We start from the raw sequence: 19,450 nt of genomic DNA on the forward strand, positions 1-19,450 counted from the left end.
GAATATGGAGCAGTGGCAATAAAGAGATCAACCTTAATAATGGAAATCACATTAATTAGCCTTAATTCTTGTCACTGCAGCATTATTGTCAAGGGGCCCATGGAACAAGTACCACATTGGTTGAGAAATATTCTGATAGCCACAGGATTATTTCGTCTTGCGCACCTCCTATCAAGAGCTTCTCTCCACAATGAAATGCTCGCTGGTAGGCATTTAGATGGTAAAGGAATAATATGTGCCTATTACGAGAAATCTATCCTCATATGTTTCCCCTTGTCACCAATCTGTATATCGTGTTTTTTTAAGTTCCTGACCAATTGGTTAAGTTTTTAGCCACCTCCCATGCAGTCATAGATACAAACCTTAAGTTGTCTTCTGGTGGCCTAAGTAAACAGCCAGTTGTACTGCTTAAAATTCTTCTTGGAGGGGCACCTGGGTGGCTCAGTCAGCTAAGTATCTGACTTTGGTTCAGGTCATGATCTAGCAGCTCATGGGTTCAAGTCCCCCATTGGGCTCCGTGATGGCACGGTGGAGCCTGCTTGGGATTCTCTCTTGCTCTCGCTCTCTGCCCCTCTCCCACTTATGCTGTCTCTCTCTCTCTCTCAAAAGAAACAAATGAACTTAAAAAAAATTCTGATTAGAATAGTTTTCCTTCACCCTGATCTTTCTTTCAGAGACACCCTGGCTGGGACTATAATGCAGTGACTCTGCCCTTCTGGCTTATGACCACATATCATAAACTCAGGCCCAAGTGGGCCTTCCCCAGTCACATAGTTATAAGGAATTCCACATAAGGCCATAGACGTGAATTGAGATAGAAGAGGCAATGCACCAGAAGTGGGTGTTGAAAGAGTGAGCTGTCTACCCATGTTGTGCCCAGTCATGTGTATACCATTGCCACGCAATGAATTCCTGTTGCACATTCCCAGTTTTATGAATGGTGAGTCAGATAGCACCCACTTCACCAGGGTCAGCTCAGGTCTCATGGCCACTTGATTTTTCACAGTCAGTGTAATGGTTTAAATGGTGCCCCCCACCAAAATAGATCTCCTAGAATCTATAAATGTGACCTTATTTGAAAACGGCATTTTTACAGACAGAAGTAAGTTGAAGATTTTGAAATGTGATCATCCTGGATTACTGGGGTGTGCCCTACATCCAATGACAGTTTTTTTTTTAAGTTTATTTATTTTAAGAGAGCAAGAGTGGAGAAGGGAGAGAGGGAGGTGGGGGAGACAGAGAGAATCCCGAGCAGGCTTTGCACTGTCAGCCCAGAGCCCAACGCGAGGTCGAACTCACGAACCGAACCGTGATATCATGACCTGAGTTGAAATCAAGACTGGGATGCTTAACCCACTGAGCCACCCAAGCGCCCCCCCCAGTGACAAGTGTTTTTACTCGACACAGCAGAGAAGACCCAGAGAAGGCCTTGTGAAGGTGGAGGGAGAGATTAGAGTTATGGGGCCAGAAAGCAAAGATTCTTGGAACAACAGAAGCTGGAGGAGAAAGGGTAGGATTCTCTTCTGGAGACTACTAGAGGGAGCATAGCCCTGCTGACACCCTGTTTCCAACTTCTAGCCTCCAGAACAGTGAGAGAACAAATTTCCATTCTTTTAAGGCATCCAAGCTTGTGGTGATTTGTTACTGCAGCCACAGAAAATGTGGTCAGGCATTTCATTTCTACTGGGGCTTAGTGGCAAGGTGGGATTGTTTAAAGGGAGAATAGTTACCTGCAGAAGGCATCGTGGCTAGACTGCAAAACACTAGAGGTCTGCACCAGTTCTCCTGCCAGGGGGGGCTTGCCAAAGATCAGCCAAAGATAAGAGGGGAAGACTGCTTCACTCTGATGAGGAAGTGGGGAGCAGAAGCTTCTTCCGGAAACAATGAAGGATCAGGGGAATTGGGAGGTTTGCAGTTCTCAGTCTTCTCTATGTCTGCCAAAAATTACCTCATCTTCTATCTCAGGAATCCACTCCTTCCTGCTTATACATTATCTTATCATACAAGACCGAGTAGTATTGCCCAGTTATTGATGCAGCAACTTGTCTCTCCCAGCGATCAAACAATTTGCTTGGTGCCATGTAAGTGGTTACCGTCAGAGCTGAAAGTCAGTCCCAGGTATTTGAATCCTCGGCACATGGCGCTTTTTATTTTATGATATTGTAGACCCCTAGAAACCAACGTAACTGGGAAAAAGTGGATGCAGATAGGACATAGGTTTAGCCTGAGATGATCCCCAATAATATTTGCCCTGCAGCTAGATAAGGGATTCTTCAAAAGCTGTGCTGAGTTAGATATATTTGCCCTGTAGCTACAGAGGTAAAAGATTCATTAAACACTTCCAGAGAGGCTATTTTCCACCTATGCCCTGAGTTGGATATTCAAGGTTGATAATTTATCCCTTTCTCTGTTTATGTTCTCTGGGTTTCTTAAGTGACCAGCACAATCTTTGTAATCTAAATCACCTGACAAAACAGTGCATGCCACAGTCACATGATCTCTGCCTTTACCTGCACACCACCCCATACAACAGCTGCTGATAATTTGAGTGACCGTTACTCTACCACATTCTTTGTATCCATTGTACCTTGGCAAGGAGATTATCTGTGCTCTCATCAAATATGTGAGCAGGCTAATCACAGAATCCCATTTTTGGGATCTGTTTTCAGAAACAAACCTTGGTTTCGTTTACTGGATCAGCCAGATTCCCAGCAGCGAACAGATGGTATACTCAAAGGGGGTGACTAAAGAGAGTTTAACATGAAGGGACATTGACAAGGGTGTGGGCAAAGTTGTTACGCACAAGAAATGGAAAAGCACCTGACTAATAAGAATAGAATGCTGTTACCACCCTTGACTTGAAAGTACCAAGGAGGGATTGTTTGTTGGAACTCGGAGCTGAAAATATAAGGAAGGCCCTCCAGCAGAAGCTGTGGCTTTTGGTATAGGAACCCAGCCACTGCTGAGTAGCGACAGGAAAGGAGACAGAGAACAAAGTGCCCTGACATTTCTTCGTGCATACCTTCCAACCTCCTGCTGATGCCTCCCATTGGACAATCAGAAGTCAGAGGAAAGGGGGTCAGCCAGTTGATAGGGTCCAAGAAGGGTGGTCTCACAAGGCTCAAAGTGAAATGAAGACTGGAGAGTAGATCTAGAGAGAAAAACGGAATTCTCAAAAGGGTGTTTACTGACTGGCTATGGAAGCTGAAAAACATACAGACAGCAGCAGCCAGTATGTCAGTAACTGGCCTGAGACAGTCACAGATTGGGATGTGAATAAAGTATAGTGGATCCAGAGCTTCTAGGCTCTCCAGCTCCCGACCTTTCCTTCCAGGACCACGGAAACAGGAGGAAGCAAACAGCATACCACTTCCTGAGGCTGAATATGTGTCTATGTGTGTACCTTTGCCCTATTAAACCAACTTCCAGGAGCTGGAAGGCGCACGTGCTTAGGGATCAAACATACTTGGAGACGACTCTCAGCTCTGACATTTACAACCTTCATGACAAAGGTTACTTTGTGAACAAAGTAACAAACCTTCGTGACAAAGGTTACTTTGTGAAATTACTTCATCACTTAAACATCAGTTGCTCCCTCTGTATAGTTTGGAATAATAACCACCCTAACAAAAATGTTGCAAAGAGTAAATGAAATAATGGAAAGTTCTTAATAGGGCTTTTCACACATGGTAAACACTCTTTAAATGTCTCTTTTTTCATGTTTACCTTTTTCTTGGGCTGCTGTAGCCACTGTGTAAAACATATTTGTAACTCATTTTGGGAGAAAACACATTCTGAGTTCCAATAAAATAGAAACCTTTTAAATACAACTTGTTTTTAAGTTGGGAGGGGCCTGTATTTAGGCAAACTATCAAGGGGTGGTGGTTGATGGTCGTATTTTCAGAAATGATAGGATCCCTATAATTGGGATAAAGTGAGTTCACTGCAGGAAATAGATAGTTACATAAGAAAGGCTGTATAACAAAGAGAAGTAACCTGAAATCTGTGTATATACTCTAAGGAAAATGTTCTGCAAGAATAGCCCCAAAACTATTCAACAGGGGTTAACTCCAGAGACCAGAACAGAATTGGAGAGTCGGGAGCAATGAAAACAGAGTCCCACTTACTTCTCTGTATATTTAAATATTGCTGAAATATTTTACAGTGAACATGCATTGGTTCTGCCTAACTTTTAAAAACATTGAAAATGTTTGCATGGTTCCAGTGTGAGACAAGGTGTCAATATTATGGACAAAGTAAGATGTCTGCTGTACAGGAATGAACTATGGATAAAGAAACGATGATCTGTATTCAATAAGATAGTATAAGGCACATTTATTTACCAAAAAGGAGAAGGATTTTAATGATTTGGCATATGGCATGTAAACTAATGCTGTTAGCCATTGCATTACACTGTAAGCTCCAGGAGGATGCTTCTATTTATTCTTATTTATCCCCAACACCTATTCTGATAAGGTTATATGTTCAGTAAGCAAGTGTTGCATGAATGTTTTTTTAGTTTTTTATTTTTTTTAATGTTTATTTATTTTTGAGAGAGCACACATGCACACATGCTGGGGAGGTGCAGAGAGAGAGAGGGAGACACAGAATCTGAAACAGGCTCCAGGCTCTGAGCTGTCAGCACAGAGCCCAACATAGGGCTCGAACCCACAAACTGTGAGATCAGGACCTGAGCTGAAGTTGAACACTCAACTGACTAAGCCACCTGGGCACCCCTATTTTTTTTATTTTTTTAAGTTTATTTATTTATTTTGAGAGAGACAGAGACAGTGTGAGTCGCGGGGAGGCAGAGAATCCCAAGCAGCCTCCTCATTGTCAGCAGAGAGCCTGATGTGAGGCTCAAACCCACGAAACCATGAGATCATGTCCTGAGCCTAAACCAAGAATTGGATGCTTAACTGACTGAGCCACCCAGGCGCCCCATGAATGATTATTGTTTAAATTGAGAGACAGAGTGGTATGTCAAACAGAACACAGTAGGTTAGTTGTCATGAGTAATTTACAAGTCTCCAAGCCTCTCAGTTTCCCTCGTCTATAAAATGGGAAAGTTGAGAACATGAGTAATTTCAAGATTAATTTTTATAAACCCGTAAGTGTCTAAAGTTTTAAGAACTGACATTGAGTCTCCAATTATTTATTCTACCAAGTAAAGATTTTTAAAAATCATCACACATTGTCACTATTGTTTCATAAACAGAAGGATATTTTAACACAAAAAATGCAAGAGAGACATAATTCAGAATAAAATTCCTAAGAAAAGACAATTGGCAGCCTTACATGAGAGCATACACACACACACACACACACACACACACACACACACACAAGTGTGCACACGCACACAAAGCTATATCATAAATTTGACAAAGATTCACAGAAGATTTTGAATAAAAGGATTACATGAACTCTGGGGTCTTTTAATCTCTAAGATTTTGTGAGCTTCTTTTTATTTTCCTAAACTTAATATTTTTATTTTCCAATGGGAAAATATGTCCTTAATTGTAAAAAAAAAAAAAAAAACACCAACAACACCGACGTGTGCAAAGTGAAAAACGAAGCCCACCCCAAGGCTCCCCCCATTCCCACAAATAAAGTGTGGCATGTCATCCCCTAGGCTATTTTCTGTGAGGATATAAACATACGTACTGGCATAGCCTCTTGAAGGAATAAAACTTATTCTAAACTATTAGCTTGCAAACGTAGAGAGCAACATATGTAGTAATGATCAACTGAACTGAATCTAAGTAACATTTAGGGAAACTATTTGTTGGGCTCAATTGAGGAGAGTGGCTTTTTGCCACACATTCCTCATAGCTGGGCAGCAGGCTTGAATTTGGAAGTTTTTCTGATCTTAGCAGGCACTTCATTACTGCGTGCGGCACATAAGATCCCAAGATCTTACCTTGGGATAAAGATCCGCCAGAGAAGACCAAAAAGCTCAGCAGTGTCCAAAGGCAGGAGAGCAGGTGGACATTGGGAACAGAACCAAAAGAGGTCAGCGAAGTCGGCCCCCCCACCCCCCGCAGGCTAGCCAGATATCAAGGGACAAGAGACCGGGGTCTTGAAGTGGGGTGAGGGCCTCATCAGAGAGCCATAAATCTATGGCCGTGTTTGGGGACACACACAATGAATGGAAGCAACATGCGTCTCTGGGAGTTCACACCATCTCCTAATTCTCTAAAAAGCACATGTCAGGATTAGGAAGCACAAAGAAATAAGGCCCAAGAGGCTGGAACAGCAGCTCCCAGATGCCAGGAGCTGTTAGGCTTTCCCGGGTTTCAAAATGTGAAAGTGGCAAAACGCAAGAATTTTCAAGCCACTGAGTTGGTGCTGCCGATTTGGTCCCAAACACTGGCCGTGTTTGCACAGACAAGTCAAGGCTAAGAAAGTGGAAGCCATTGGCTTGAATTGGGGCGTGAAAGATCCCTGTTAGCTCTTGCCATTTCTTCAAGCCTAGCAAACGATTACATACTTTGACTGAGTTGAGACAACCTCAACGTATAGAGTCTACTTCACTTTGCCCTTTAAATACCAAGAATGTTGTCCACGCTTAATAAAGGAGAGAGAAGAAAGCAGTCCCTTGGTATGAGTTTGGACAAGTATATTCTCTCTGCGAGTGATTTCCTTTTCTGTGTAAGGAATGACAAATACCCCACTCACATGACACTGTGCCACCATCTGACATGTGGCAGTGATCACCAAGTGACCCAGAACTTTGTTGAGTCAGGGTACAGCCTCAATGTCCCCCTCAGTCCTTCTCAGTGCCCTTCAAGCAGCCTCGGTTACTCAGAGCTGGCACCATACATTAAACCTACTTGCTATATTTGGCCCCCGTGATCTCTAATATCCCTGCCAGATCCAGCCTACTAACATTCTCTAAGAAAAACCTGTCAAAAGTGGAAAAATCGTATCCTCAAAATAAAAGAAAAGTGCCTATGTCGGTGTTTAATCACAGATCATGACTAAAGTCCCCTTGCGATCTTTTCAGAAACACCCAGCCTCGGGACTCACCAGGCCTGGGGTGGGGCCCTGACACTGGCAGCTTTTAAGAGCCTCACAGGTGATTTCAGTGTGCAGCCAGAGGTGAGAAGTACTCATGAAGCAAGGCAATCCTGGCAGATTCTCTTCGCTCCTCCATCATCCAGCCTCTGGGTCTACGGGTGAAACGTCCAGCCGAGAGGTTTTCCAGACATTTTTCACGGCTGAGGCTTTGCTCACAGCCTCACCCTGAGCACGGAGTCAGAGCCAACCATTCCCGGCTTTCTTCTGGGCTTCTAGCTGTCCCTGGCTGCCTATTGGCTTCTGTCTCCCTCTTAGCACTTTCTGTCAATCCAAAAACACTGGGGAGGCTGAAGCAAAATCCTCCTATTTGTTTATGTGGCAACAAGCTCAGAGTCCATGCCGAAAAAATGTCCTTGGCCTTTGAGAAATCCGCTTGGAGATGCCTCTGTCTGTCTGAAACGGGCTGGAAACCAGTGCCCTCCCCCAGGAGCTACTCTGCTGAATCAGCCCGTATGAGCAGAGAGAGACCAGGATGATTCAAATACAAGGGTGTTTTTGATATTTTTGTATCATTTAGCTTCAGAGGAATGCAGAACTTTTAAGGCAGGAATTTGGATTCGACTGTGGAGAATAGGTCAAATGGAGATTGATTTGTGAGATTGCTATTTTCCACTTTGGGGAATTCTTAAAATACAGTGATGAGCCCATGAAGCAGGAAAGGGACCCAGGAACATTTATGACATTTGTTCTAAAGAAAAGGTCCCATTATTAGGAGACGAACGTGGTATTCACCTTTAAAAGCTTTGGAGGAATGTTTTGGGCTAAATCTTTGACCCTCAGAAAGCTATGCAGAGGTGAGGAAAAGGAAATATGGTCTCATTTTTACATGTAACAAGAAGAGAAAAATGAAATAATCCTTCTAAAAGTAACACAAGTTCACATTTATTTTTTTTTTTAACGTTTATTTATTTTTGGGACAGAGAGAGACAGAGCATGAACAGGGGAGGGGCAGAGAGAGAGGGAGACACGGAATGGGAAACAGGCTCCAGGCTCTGAGCCATCAGCCCAGAGCCCGACGCGGGGCTCGAACTCATGAACCGCGAGATCGTGACCTGAGCCGAAGTCGGACGCTCAACCAACTGAGCCACCCAGGCGCCCCAAACAAGTTCACATTTAAAAGCCATGTCATCTGCTCTGTGAGGAAAAGGAGGAGAGTGACCGACGGTTGTGAAAATTCGATAATAATAGTGGCAAGGGTGTGAGCAGAGACAGCATGACCATGGAAACAGATGAAAAGTGTAAAATTATTTTTTACCATGGTCTCTGCCCACATGTGGAATGCTTGTTATGTTCAGGGAGCTGTAGAAACACGAACCCCCTGCCCTCAAGAAATCTGCCATCTAGATAAAGAGACAAAGGAAAGGTACAGTGTTAAATAGCAAAAGGATTTATAAACACCAATAGCAGTTTGAAATGCAGAAGACATTTCACAGCATGGTGAAAAGTAGGCTCTGAGAGTACAGGTGACAGGGTTCTGGACATGGAAGAGGGTTCTTCTGGCCAGAGTAGCCAGGGAAGGATTCACACGGGGCCGGAGAGCTGGGTCCTGGAGGAGGGGTAGGATTTCAGGAGGTAGGAAGAGCACAGGGTGGGGGAGGGGAGGTGGGAAAGAGCAGCAGTCTGGCGTGTCTTCCCATCTTTCACCTGCACAGCTTTAGGAAGCATGAAGAACAGGTGAGCAGATCTCGGCTTTGCCATTTTCCTGCTCTGGGGAGCATCAGTGGTGTTCTGATCTTAATCGGGTTATACCTAATCGGAACACCAGCCTAGAGCAAGTTCTTCCGGGAAAGTTCCAGAGTGGAGCAAATTTAGAGAGAAAGGGGAAAGGGGAGAAAATGTGCATTTATGGAGCATCTCCATGAGCACGTGCTGTGCAAAGCCCTTTAAAGGTATAATCATTTTGTCTTCAAAATAAAAACACCAAACTCAACAACCCTATATGGATGGTGTTATTGCTCCCAGTTTAGAGAAGTAGCAACAGGATCTAGAGCAGGTAAACAATTTGCCAACCAAAGGCTGCAGCACAGGAAGTAGAAATTCTAGGAAAGTGGTGGGGGTGATGAACATAATTGAACGTAAACATGAAGAGAGGCCTGGACATTCCTTAGAGATTTGTGTTAGCATTGCCTTGTTCTCCACCTTTTCCCCGTGGTTGTCTTTCTTTCCCCCATCCCATAATTTTAGTCACCTTACAGAATTTCAGAGTTAGAAGTATCCTAGGAAAGTATCCAACCACCTCTTTTGGCTTATGAGGAAATAAGGACTCACAGAGATGAGCCTGTGTGCGTCCCAGGGGTCCCATAGCCAGCAGGCAGCAGAGCCCGGAAGCCAGCCTACCATGTTCCCAACCCCTGATGAGGGGCTGGCTGAGTCAAAGCCAGAGACACGTTGTCTCCAGGCAGTTGTCTGAGCCACCGAAGTATCTTCCAGGTCAGTTGTCTGACCCATACAGTTTCCTGTCAGTTGTCTGACCCACAGAAGTATCTTCCAATTCCAAATCCTAACCAGTTCCTACTCGCTTCAGCTTTTGAGAGGCTTGTATGGGATGGCAGAGCATGCCATTTCCTATATGGCTTCTCTTCTTTACTCTGAGTCAGGTGGAGAAAGAACTCTTTGAAAAACAGAGTGGACCACAGAAACTCATAGCTCTCTTACCTCAGGCTTGCCTCAGACCACTGGGAGAAGAGTCAAAGTAGAGGCATCTCTGGCAGTAATGGGCATATTTCTAGAATTTGCAAGTAAATGGTGTCAAGAAACAAGACTCGTGATAGGTATAACATCTGTTTTTACCCAAAGGCAGATTGACCATGGATAGATGGTGGCTGTGTTCTTGGGTTTCCAACACCTACATGTGGACCTAAGGGAATGGACCATAAGCCTAATGGAGGGTCAGAGCAGATATCCTGACTTCATCGCTCACTGGTATCTCTGGTCGTCAAATGGGGAGTAGACAAATCAGCCCTCACCATGAGAAAGAGGGGACCCAGTTTCTGTTGCTTTTGAGGACAATTTACTGATGGCTCTTGAGGCCAGCTAGACTAGGAAATAGCACATAGGCTAATTTTCTTCAGCCCAAAGGCCAGTCGCCACCAAATTTCACTCCCAGAGACTTGGCCAGCAATACTGCCAGAGTTGGAAGAAAGTATTCTAAATGGCCACCAGTTCCCTTCCAAACTAACACACATGTACACACACACACACACACACACACACACACACACACACACCACGAGACAAGTTTGGGCATGCTACATTAAAATAATTAAAGCTTTCTTGAGTCTATCGTCTGAAACCACTAAAACCCCTAGAATTCCTGTTAAATAAGAATGACCATGTAGACAGTTTTATTTGAAGCCAAGTCTCAGATTTTAAAACTGATTCCAATCCAGTTTTGCTTCTTCCCTTGGGGGCTTATTCTGTTGACTTCTAGGCAGCTTTACAAGGCTCATTCCTACCAGCTAAATGAAGATGATTTAATCAACCTACCAGCCACCTCTACTAGCAGTAAGTGCAGAAACAGAATACTGAGTTAAAGCCAAGAGCTTCTATTTCCTTTTTCTAAATTTAAAAATGAGACCAGATGAGCCAAAAAATAAACATCTACCAGTCAAATTCTCAATCCCAGCTCAGGCCCAGTTTAGAGTATATTTGCGTTATGTAGCATTTGTCTAGTAAATTGAACAGTGTAAAAGAAAGTCTAGATCAGGGCCCCCAACTGGTATTCTGAAGCCAACTGGTAAATGCAAAACCTCTATCTAATCACTAACTTCTGTGGCACATTATCCACAAAATCTACAGGCATTTTCAGTGTGGAAGAACATGTAGTTCAGTAGCACTGACCCGCCTCCACCCCATCCTATTGTATTATATCACTGAGGCATGGGTGAGAGTGGCCAAAGCTAGAGAGAATAAAGAATAACATTTTCCGGGGCACCGGGGTGGCTCAGTCAGTTAAACATCCGGCTTTGGCTCAGGTCATGATCTCATAGTTGGTGAGTTCAAGCCCCACATCAGGCTCTGTGCTGACAGTTCAGAGCCTGGAGCCTGCTTCAGATTCTGTGTCTCCCTCTCTCTCTGCCCCTCCCCAGCTCACGCTCTGTCTCTCTGTCTCTTTCTCTGAAATATAAATAAGCATTAAAAAAAAATGACATTTTCCTACAAAATGGAGAGGGGCTCCTTGAGTTCTGTCATTCAGATAAAAACTAGTTTTCAACTGGCTCCAAAACTAATTTTCAAAAAGTAATTGTTTAAGTCTGCTCCAGTATGATCTAGATAATCATTTCTGTTTTCACTTCTTACTGTCTCAGTAGATAAATTCTTCCTAGAGTTTTCTGCAAATATTAATCTCCACGGATTTCAATTACAATGTCATTCAGTGAGGAATATTTACCAAACTACATCTTAGTACTAAAATGGAGACCATTTAATACAATATTGTGCTTTACTCAAGACTGTGCTTCTCAAAGTGTGGTACATAATGGTGAGGTATAATTGGTTATACTCAAAATCATCAAGTAAATAGTATGCAAGATCATCACTTTATTCAAATATTTGAAGGAAAATCTGTATTTGTGTGAAAATAATTAGAAATATGTACTATGGTGTAGAAGCAAAATGTGTGTGACTGCCAACACAAAAATGAAGATTTCAAAGAAATTTACGATGGGGCACTTCAAAGCTGTGTGCCAAGTCACCCTGGGTTGTATGTCTACTGTCGCCCGAGGTGGGGAGATGGGAGGGTGGTGGAGAGCATGTCTCCTCTCTTGTGCCATTAGAGTACTTCAGTGGAGATGTATGAGAAATACTAACAACATGTGTAATAGAAATAATACTTTAGAATAAGGAAAATGGTGGCTTCAGAAAAACCCTGGAGCCATGTTTCCTAAGAGCACTCCACTCACCACCAGTCACACAGAAATAATTTTAAGCAATGCATAAATAAGCACTTCATATTTCAGTGTGTTTGAATGTTTTTCCGCTATTTATGCATAGCAAATTATGCACCTCTCGCTAATTTTCTTAAAAATTTTCTCTCAAACTATCTTGAGTAAAAGAAATGAGTGAAGCTCAAAAACATTAAATAATAGTACATGTGGCAGTAGATACAATAAAATCATGAAGGAGGTAAGTGAATGACTGAACTTATACAACCCAAATCCATCTCTACCCTTATAATACTTCTCTTAAGAAATATTGTACATAAAAGCATTAAGAAATGCCAAGTTGGGTCAGTCCTATGACCCATCTATTAAATCTAAAAATGACTTATTTTTAGGACTTAATTAAAAGGATACTTATTTCCTCATACACACTTATTTCCAGAGAACACTTATTTCCTCATAATATTGTAGAATACACACTATGTTCCATAGACATCGTTACTTACAGGAGCTACAAGTCCAGTGCAAAGACAGACTCCTCCTAAGTCACTGCAATACAGGGTCACCATTGTCATGATGGACCCACCTGAAAAGTTCAGAGAGCATGGAACAACCAATAAGTTTGCTGAATTTGTGTCAGAGAAGGCTTTATAGGGGAGGCGATATTTGAGTTGAAGCCAAAGGGGAGAAGTTTACCAAGAGCATTGCCTGAGGGAACATTTGCCTTTCATAGAAAACAATGACGGAAGTTCATGGACAAAACTTAAATATATGTAAATTTTTTAAAGCTCCCGATTCCAGTCCCATTATAGATTAGTTTATGTCCGTTTTTTTTTTTTTTCTCAGTCCAAATCATGGTAATTTCTGTCCTTAGAAAGAAGCAGTTTCAGAAACATAGGTAGTCTCCTCTCTTATGCTATTCCCCTCCTAACATACTCAGCTGACATCTGGGGAAGGAAAAAAAAAAAGACCTGAACTTGCATATCTATAGTCAACCCATAAATGTCCCCCTCTAATACTAAAATAAAGGGATGGACCAGGTATCTTCTGCCTCCACACACACATCATTACTTTTTAAATTTTTTTTTTCAACGTTTATTTATTTTTGGGACAGAGAGAGACAGAGCATGAACGGGGGAGGGGCAGAGAGAGAGGGAGACACAGAATCGGAAACAGGCTCCAGGCTCTGAGCCATCAGCCCAGAGCCCGACGCGGGGCTCGAACTCACGGACCGCGAGATCGTGACCTGGCTGAAGTCGGACGCTTAACCGACTGCGCCACCCAGGCGCCCCCATCATTACTTTTTAATACGTGTGTCCAGCTGCTTTCCTTTTTCCTACTGCTCTAAACCTGCCTTGATGCTTTTATGAAAAAGAAAATTAGCACTTAATGTTTCAACGCTATGGAAATATGTAGAAATAAACCTTGATAGAGCTCATCATTTATTGATCGAGGAAAGAATGTCAATAATTGTAGAATATAAGGCAGTGGGGGAAAAAAGTCCTAAATAAGCGGGCTACAGGCATGTGGACAAAAGAAACCATTAATTCTAAACAAACAACATCAAAATGTTGAAGAAGCACTGTTGAAGCTAGGAGAACTGTCCTATGGATTGAATCTTCTAGAGAAGACTCTAAGGTCAGCAGGGTCCCAAATGCAGACATGGTCGGGGCAACAAATACTTCTCAGAGAATGTTAATTATCAGTTGACTTTATATCATTTCCTATTGTGTGATAGTGGCATATTCACCAAACCACATCTGGTCAGCACTTTATGGGTCTGGAGGGTCCTCTCAGTAGCTCCACAAATAAGCACATTGGCAAGAAGCTCGAGGGGAGAGACCACCAGACCTCACTTTGGCAAGAAGGTTCTTCTTTAGGCATGATTTGTGGTTACTCTTCTGCCCCCACCCAAAGAGCATCCAGAAAGTACATTCTTGTTTTCACTAAGGATTTGCTGAAAAAAAGGTTAGGAAACTGAAGATTCCTTAGTGACCTTCTCCTCAAACACAGCTATGGATAGAATGAGTTTTGTGTCCAAGGACCCTTGGAAAAAGTTTCCCTTGGATGAACCAGAAGAGTTGGAGAGATCAAATGAGTTTGAACACGTCATTTTTGGGAGATCAAGACTTCCTCTCTTTTCCAAATCTATTTTTTTTATTGGAGAGTCAGACACCAGTATTTCCTATATCCACATTCTGTTCATTCTGAATACCAGAAACGGCTACCCTGAAGACATAATAACAATGGAGCATCTAATGACTTAAGCCCATCTACTTTAGAATTCTCTCAGGATAGATCTCCTTTCCAGGAATGCTCCCCAAGGAACTTCCAAATAAAGGGATATAGAAATCCAACTTATTGACCTGGCACTAGACTCTATCTGCTACCTACTTGAACACAATGCCAAGTAGCTCACAAATTGAAAACTCATTGAAATGTCCAGATGTCTTGGTTGCTATGTGTAAAAGGTGGCAGAGAACATTCTAAATTAACAGCCCTATGTCCGTTCACAACCCCACCCACTGTGACCATAACACAGTGAATATCTCTGCAAAACTGTGAGCCAAGGAGCAGCAAGAAATACCTCTTAAATTAGCCACCTGTGTCTACCTACTATCTTGCTCACTAGATTGCCGGCTCTTTATCATCCTTAGCTTCTACACCTAGAACCAGCACAGTGCCTGACACACAGGGGGGCTCAAAAAATGTAAGCACTGAGGAATGATTCTATTCTATTCTAATTCTTTAATTTGCTATATTCCCCTAAATTCAATTCAGTTTAACAGTTCAACCCATTCTTCAACACTGAAAAAATTACTGGAGTTTATTTAGTCCAGATCAAACCATAGATCAGACAAATTTGAAGATGGTGCCAAATGATATTCAATAGCAAAATTACAGGCACCAGTGAAAGTATTTGAATTTCTAGAGTTTGCTGCTACAGTATTCTATGAATCTATCTAATACAATCTATAGCTCAATATCATTTGTGTATATACAAGAATTAATTGACATTCATAATAATACTTATTTTAGGTTCTCAAAAAAAACTAAAATAGCTTGGTTTTAGAACCAACTTGATCTCTCTGGCTTAATATGGCCCTTGACAATTGCCTTATGTATCCTTTTCAAAGTCTGTATACCACACCTGGGAATTACGTGTCCAAAGTAAGAGAACAGAAAATGATTCTGTTCAGAAAGGAGGATCATAGAATTAAGATCTCAGCAGTGGAAACATTTCTAATAACGGTCATATTTGTAAGGAGATGTAGTGGAATGAGAAGAAGTAATCAAAGGACAAAGAACCATAATGCCAGGCAATTGGAAAGTCAACATGGTTGTTGAAACCCCTGAGAATACTACCAGTGGTTAGAATAGAGGGGAGGACTGAACCACAGGCTAGATGTCGGGGTATGATTATCTGGGAATTAGGCAAAGGATAAGATATTAAAGTATGAAATCCTAAAAGGGAAGCATTGCTAAAAGTTTATGGTGTAACAAAAGTTTAAGAGAAATAATGGAGATGATTATGATGTTTTACTGACATAAAATATTATGATGCTACATCACCTTTCCTGCCTAGAAAATTCCCTACAAATAGTAATAAGGATAGGAGAAGAAGTGACCTTTATTACATACCTACTGTGTGTCAAGCCCCGCACCAGTAATTTTTACCATTATTATTTCATTTAAGTTATCACAGAGATGGCATGATTTGTGCTTCATCTTCAAATGTGAATAGGAACTCTTCAAGTGGTGTTTTTAGCATAATTCCTTCCTATAGCAATTTAACATAATTATTCCTCTCTGAAATTAAGTGAGGAAATGTGCTAAATAAAATATTTAAAAAAAACCAGCAATACCAACACCTACCAGACAACTATTATATTCCTGACACTGGCCTGTACATTTAACCTACATTTATTTTCATATGCTCTCAACAGCATTTTAAGGTGGATGCTACTGTTTCCATTTTACAGACTATGAAACAGAGACTTAGAGATTAGGAAATTTGCCAAAAGTCACATAATTCATTAACAGATGTGGAATTCAAACGATTCTGTTTGATCCCTACCCATGCCTTTTTAAAGGACATCATAGTACCTTTCAGCTGGAGACACTTTCAAAGAAAATGATAATGGTGCCATTTACAGCTACAGTGAACAGGTAGAAATAACTTTCAAAGAGAAAAATTGAAAATGTTAACTCCTCTTCACATGTGAACAGGAATAGGGTTAGTAGCAGGAGGAGGGAAGGGTCTAAGATGAATTGACATTCTAATTTCAAGATCAGAAATGAAAGGCCAAGGATGAGAGGTATTCTAGAGGTCTGTATTTGTAATGGACAAAGAAAGAAGGCTTACTTCCTGATATTGCTTACTTTAGCCTGTCTACACTCCTATAATACCTCTGAACATAAGAGATGTTTGCCCCTGGCCCCCACCTATGGTTCCAACAAGAACACACATTATTAGTAGCAAAATTTATTGCCAATACACATAATTAATAGTCACCTCTCCCAAAAAGATACACATAGTGCACATTCTTGGGGGTCCCTGAAATTGTCTGCCTCCCTTTATTGCAAGATTAACTATAATCTTATATCACTTCTCCCAGAGACAGTACCAGGAAAATAGCTTATTTCTGGGCCTGGTCTGGTTAACTTTCCTAGATTAGTTATTTCAACCCCAGATACACATGAGAATGACCTGAGGATTTTTTTTTTTTTTTTGTATCAATTTTCCCATTCCATGAGATTCTGATTCAGTTGGTCTGGGCATTTTTTTAAATCTCCCCAGATTATTTTCATGTGTAGCCACAATGGAGAGTCAATGGTTTCTGACCATTGCCTCACCAATGCCATAGACACACATACTCCCACTATCTAATATCCAAAGCTGCTCCCTGGAAAATGCTAGAAATTAATGAAGAGCCAGTTACCCGTCTCCTTGACTATTCCCCTTTTCTTCTCTTCAACTTCCCACATCTCTGTCTCTTGCTTAAATACTTCACTCAAAACTACACTCAAAAGGTGTTACAAAGAGGGGCTCCTGGGTGGCTCAGTCAGTTAAGCGTCTGACTCTTGATTTGGGCTCAGATCATGATTTCATGATTCATGGGTTCGTGTCCCACAACAGACTCTTTGCTGACAGCATGGAGCCTGCTTGGGATTCTCTCTCTTCTTCTTCTTTCTGTGCCCCTTCCCAGCTCGCTCTTTCGCTCTCCCCCCCCAATAAATAAACATTTTACAAAAGAATTATTACAGGCAAGTAGTTGAGAGAGACAAGGAGTACCTGCCTCTACATATGTCTCCACTCTTGTCTATTTTTGTAATACTTTTGGATAGCTAACAGGAAGATTAAACTTCTAAGTATCTTTGAAGAAAATGCCCAAATAGTTTGAAAATGTGTTTGATGGTTCCATGAACTTAATTCCCTGGAGTGGTACTATTGTAGTTATGAGCTTCCATATGGGAAGGCATGTGGTAAACAAGACTAGACAGCCCCATCTCACATGGATGGACAGTGTGTTATGCTCCAAGCCTACTAGCCATTTCCAAAAGAAGAGAAAGAGAATCAATTCTTAGAATCAAGTTATCCCCACTGTCTTTATGTGCTATATGACACTACCTTGCTATAGCACAGGACCTAAAGAGTTTATATGAGCTAGAGCCACCATATACCTAGAGCAGGGATCTAGGTGGAAACTCCATTTTTAAACATGAGAAGATACAGGATAGCTTATGATAAAACTCTAAGGAGGGAAAGAAAGGATTACATATGCATATATTTTAACCCAGCACTATAGGCTTCCTTTCTCATTGAATCATTACAATTACCCAAATATCTCTAGTTCAAAGATGAAAGAGCTAAGGTTCAGAAAAGTGAATGTGGAGTCAACACAGCATGATAGGTGGGAAATCCAGGTTCAATTCTGACAGCATTATCACCTGCCAACCATTTGGTATGAGGCAAGTTATATTCCCTGAGCTTCTGTTTCCCCATCCATAAGATGTAAAGGTAATAAGAGCCCCTGTTCAGCTGTGGCAAGAATTAAGTAAAAATATAAAAACAAGGTAGCAATCACCATTCATCTAGTAATCCCTGTCTACATGGTTATGGTAGTTAGAATTTACTCAAGCTAACATAACAAGGGTCCCGACCAAAATATGAACCCTGCTCGGTGAAGTCCCATTTCCTTTATGCAGCACAGAAGATTCAGATCAAGAGAGTTCAAGGGAAGGAAAGAGGGGGTAGATTGAGAAATTCAGGGAAGACTCTAAAACTGAAGGGGGAAGAAGTCAGATGGGTTTCAAAGAAAGAACATAGATAAGCAAGAAGACTTGTATGCTCTCCCCTTTGGGGTTGGGCTAATGCCAGAAATACTGCTTTGTGGCATCTCACATCAGAAATAATATTTTAATTACTCTTGGATATACAGCTACCGGCTTTAGCATGACATTAAGCAGCTATGAGAGAGCAGAGAACAAAAATTAGGATGGCCAATTCACCAATCCCAATTCTAAATCCCTCTGCTAGATCTATTAACGCACCAGACATTTGTTCCCCACGTTCTGGTCACTGTGAGCCAGGCCAAGGCAAAGGGCAAGGTGTGGCCACACTTCCCCCTGCGGGCAGACAGAGAGAGAACAGAGCCCCTGGAAACTCTTGACATCTGTGAAGTCTTTGAGTGAAAGGGCACGTCTTGGAGTGCGTCGGCTCTTGCAGCTACCTTCCAAGGTGCCTGAACCACTCCTCTGACTTAATGAACTCCACATGCTGCCATAGCTATTTATAGGATCAGCCCGTGTGTGTTTTGTTAAAGTCTCTAGATCATATTTTTTACCGTTGCAAGTTTATTTCCTACAATTGGTCCATTAAGTTTTGCCTCCCTTTCCTCCTCCACCACATTCTTGGAAATCCAAGGTCAACTACACAAACAAATGTACGGGATTATCAAAATATTTTTAAGCCATCATTTGCCTCCTCTGTTTTTCTTGTGCTCCCATGAGTGTGAATTTCTATAGCATCACTCTTCCTGGAAACTTAGATCTGACGGGGCAATCTGACAGAAGGGTAATGCGGCCCAAGAGGCAGGGAAGGAAGAGTCGTAAGAGATCAGCAATGTTGTCACTGAGCCTGCTCCTACTGAGTGCAAGTTAATCACAGCAAGGGCCACAGGAAAGCAAGAAAAATCTTCAGACAAAATCAAAATGCAAACAAAAGGCAAAGACAGGCTGAAGTGGGCTAATCAAGAAACAGAGAACATTTACCTGCAGAAAATTGGAGAAACTGAAAATGAGGTCCAGTGTCTAATAAGGCACAAAAGAAAGAAGCCAAATCTGAGTAATAGTGGAGACCATGTCTTACGAGAGGCCTCTGTCTCCCTTTTCATACAATCCGGAGGAATATTTTTATCAACTCTTTTGTAAATACAAGTGGTTTAGTAGCTCTAGAATCCATTCCATCAGGAGAAAATTTCACC

At 41.8% G+C, this 19,450-nt stretch overlaps 1 long non-coding RNA gene across 1 annotated transcript in view; it reads right to left on the bottom strand.

Moving 5' to 3' along the window:
- The window catches only part of LOC111560985, a 98,012-nt gene extending 90,494 nt beyond the window's left edge, over nucleotides 1-7,518 (bottom strand). The window contains exons 1-2 of the long non-coding RNA XR_006599330.1: nucleotides 7,033-7,518; nucleotides 3,023-3,151 (exon numbers count right to left, since the gene is read on the bottom strand). This is a non-coding gene — a long non-coding RNA (uncharacterized LOC111560985). The remainder of the gene's footprint in view (nucleotides 1-3,022; nucleotides 3,152-7,032) is intronic.
- Nucleotides 7,519-19,450: the final 11,932 nt, after the last annotated feature.

This window comes from Felis catus, chromosome B3 (assembly GCF_018350175.1).
Source record: "Felis catus isolate Fca126 chromosome B3, F.catus_Fca126_mat1.0, whole genome shotgun sequence".
Classification (NCBI taxonomy): domain Eukaryota; kingdom Metazoa; phylum Chordata; class Mammalia; order Carnivora; family Felidae; genus Felis; species Felis catus.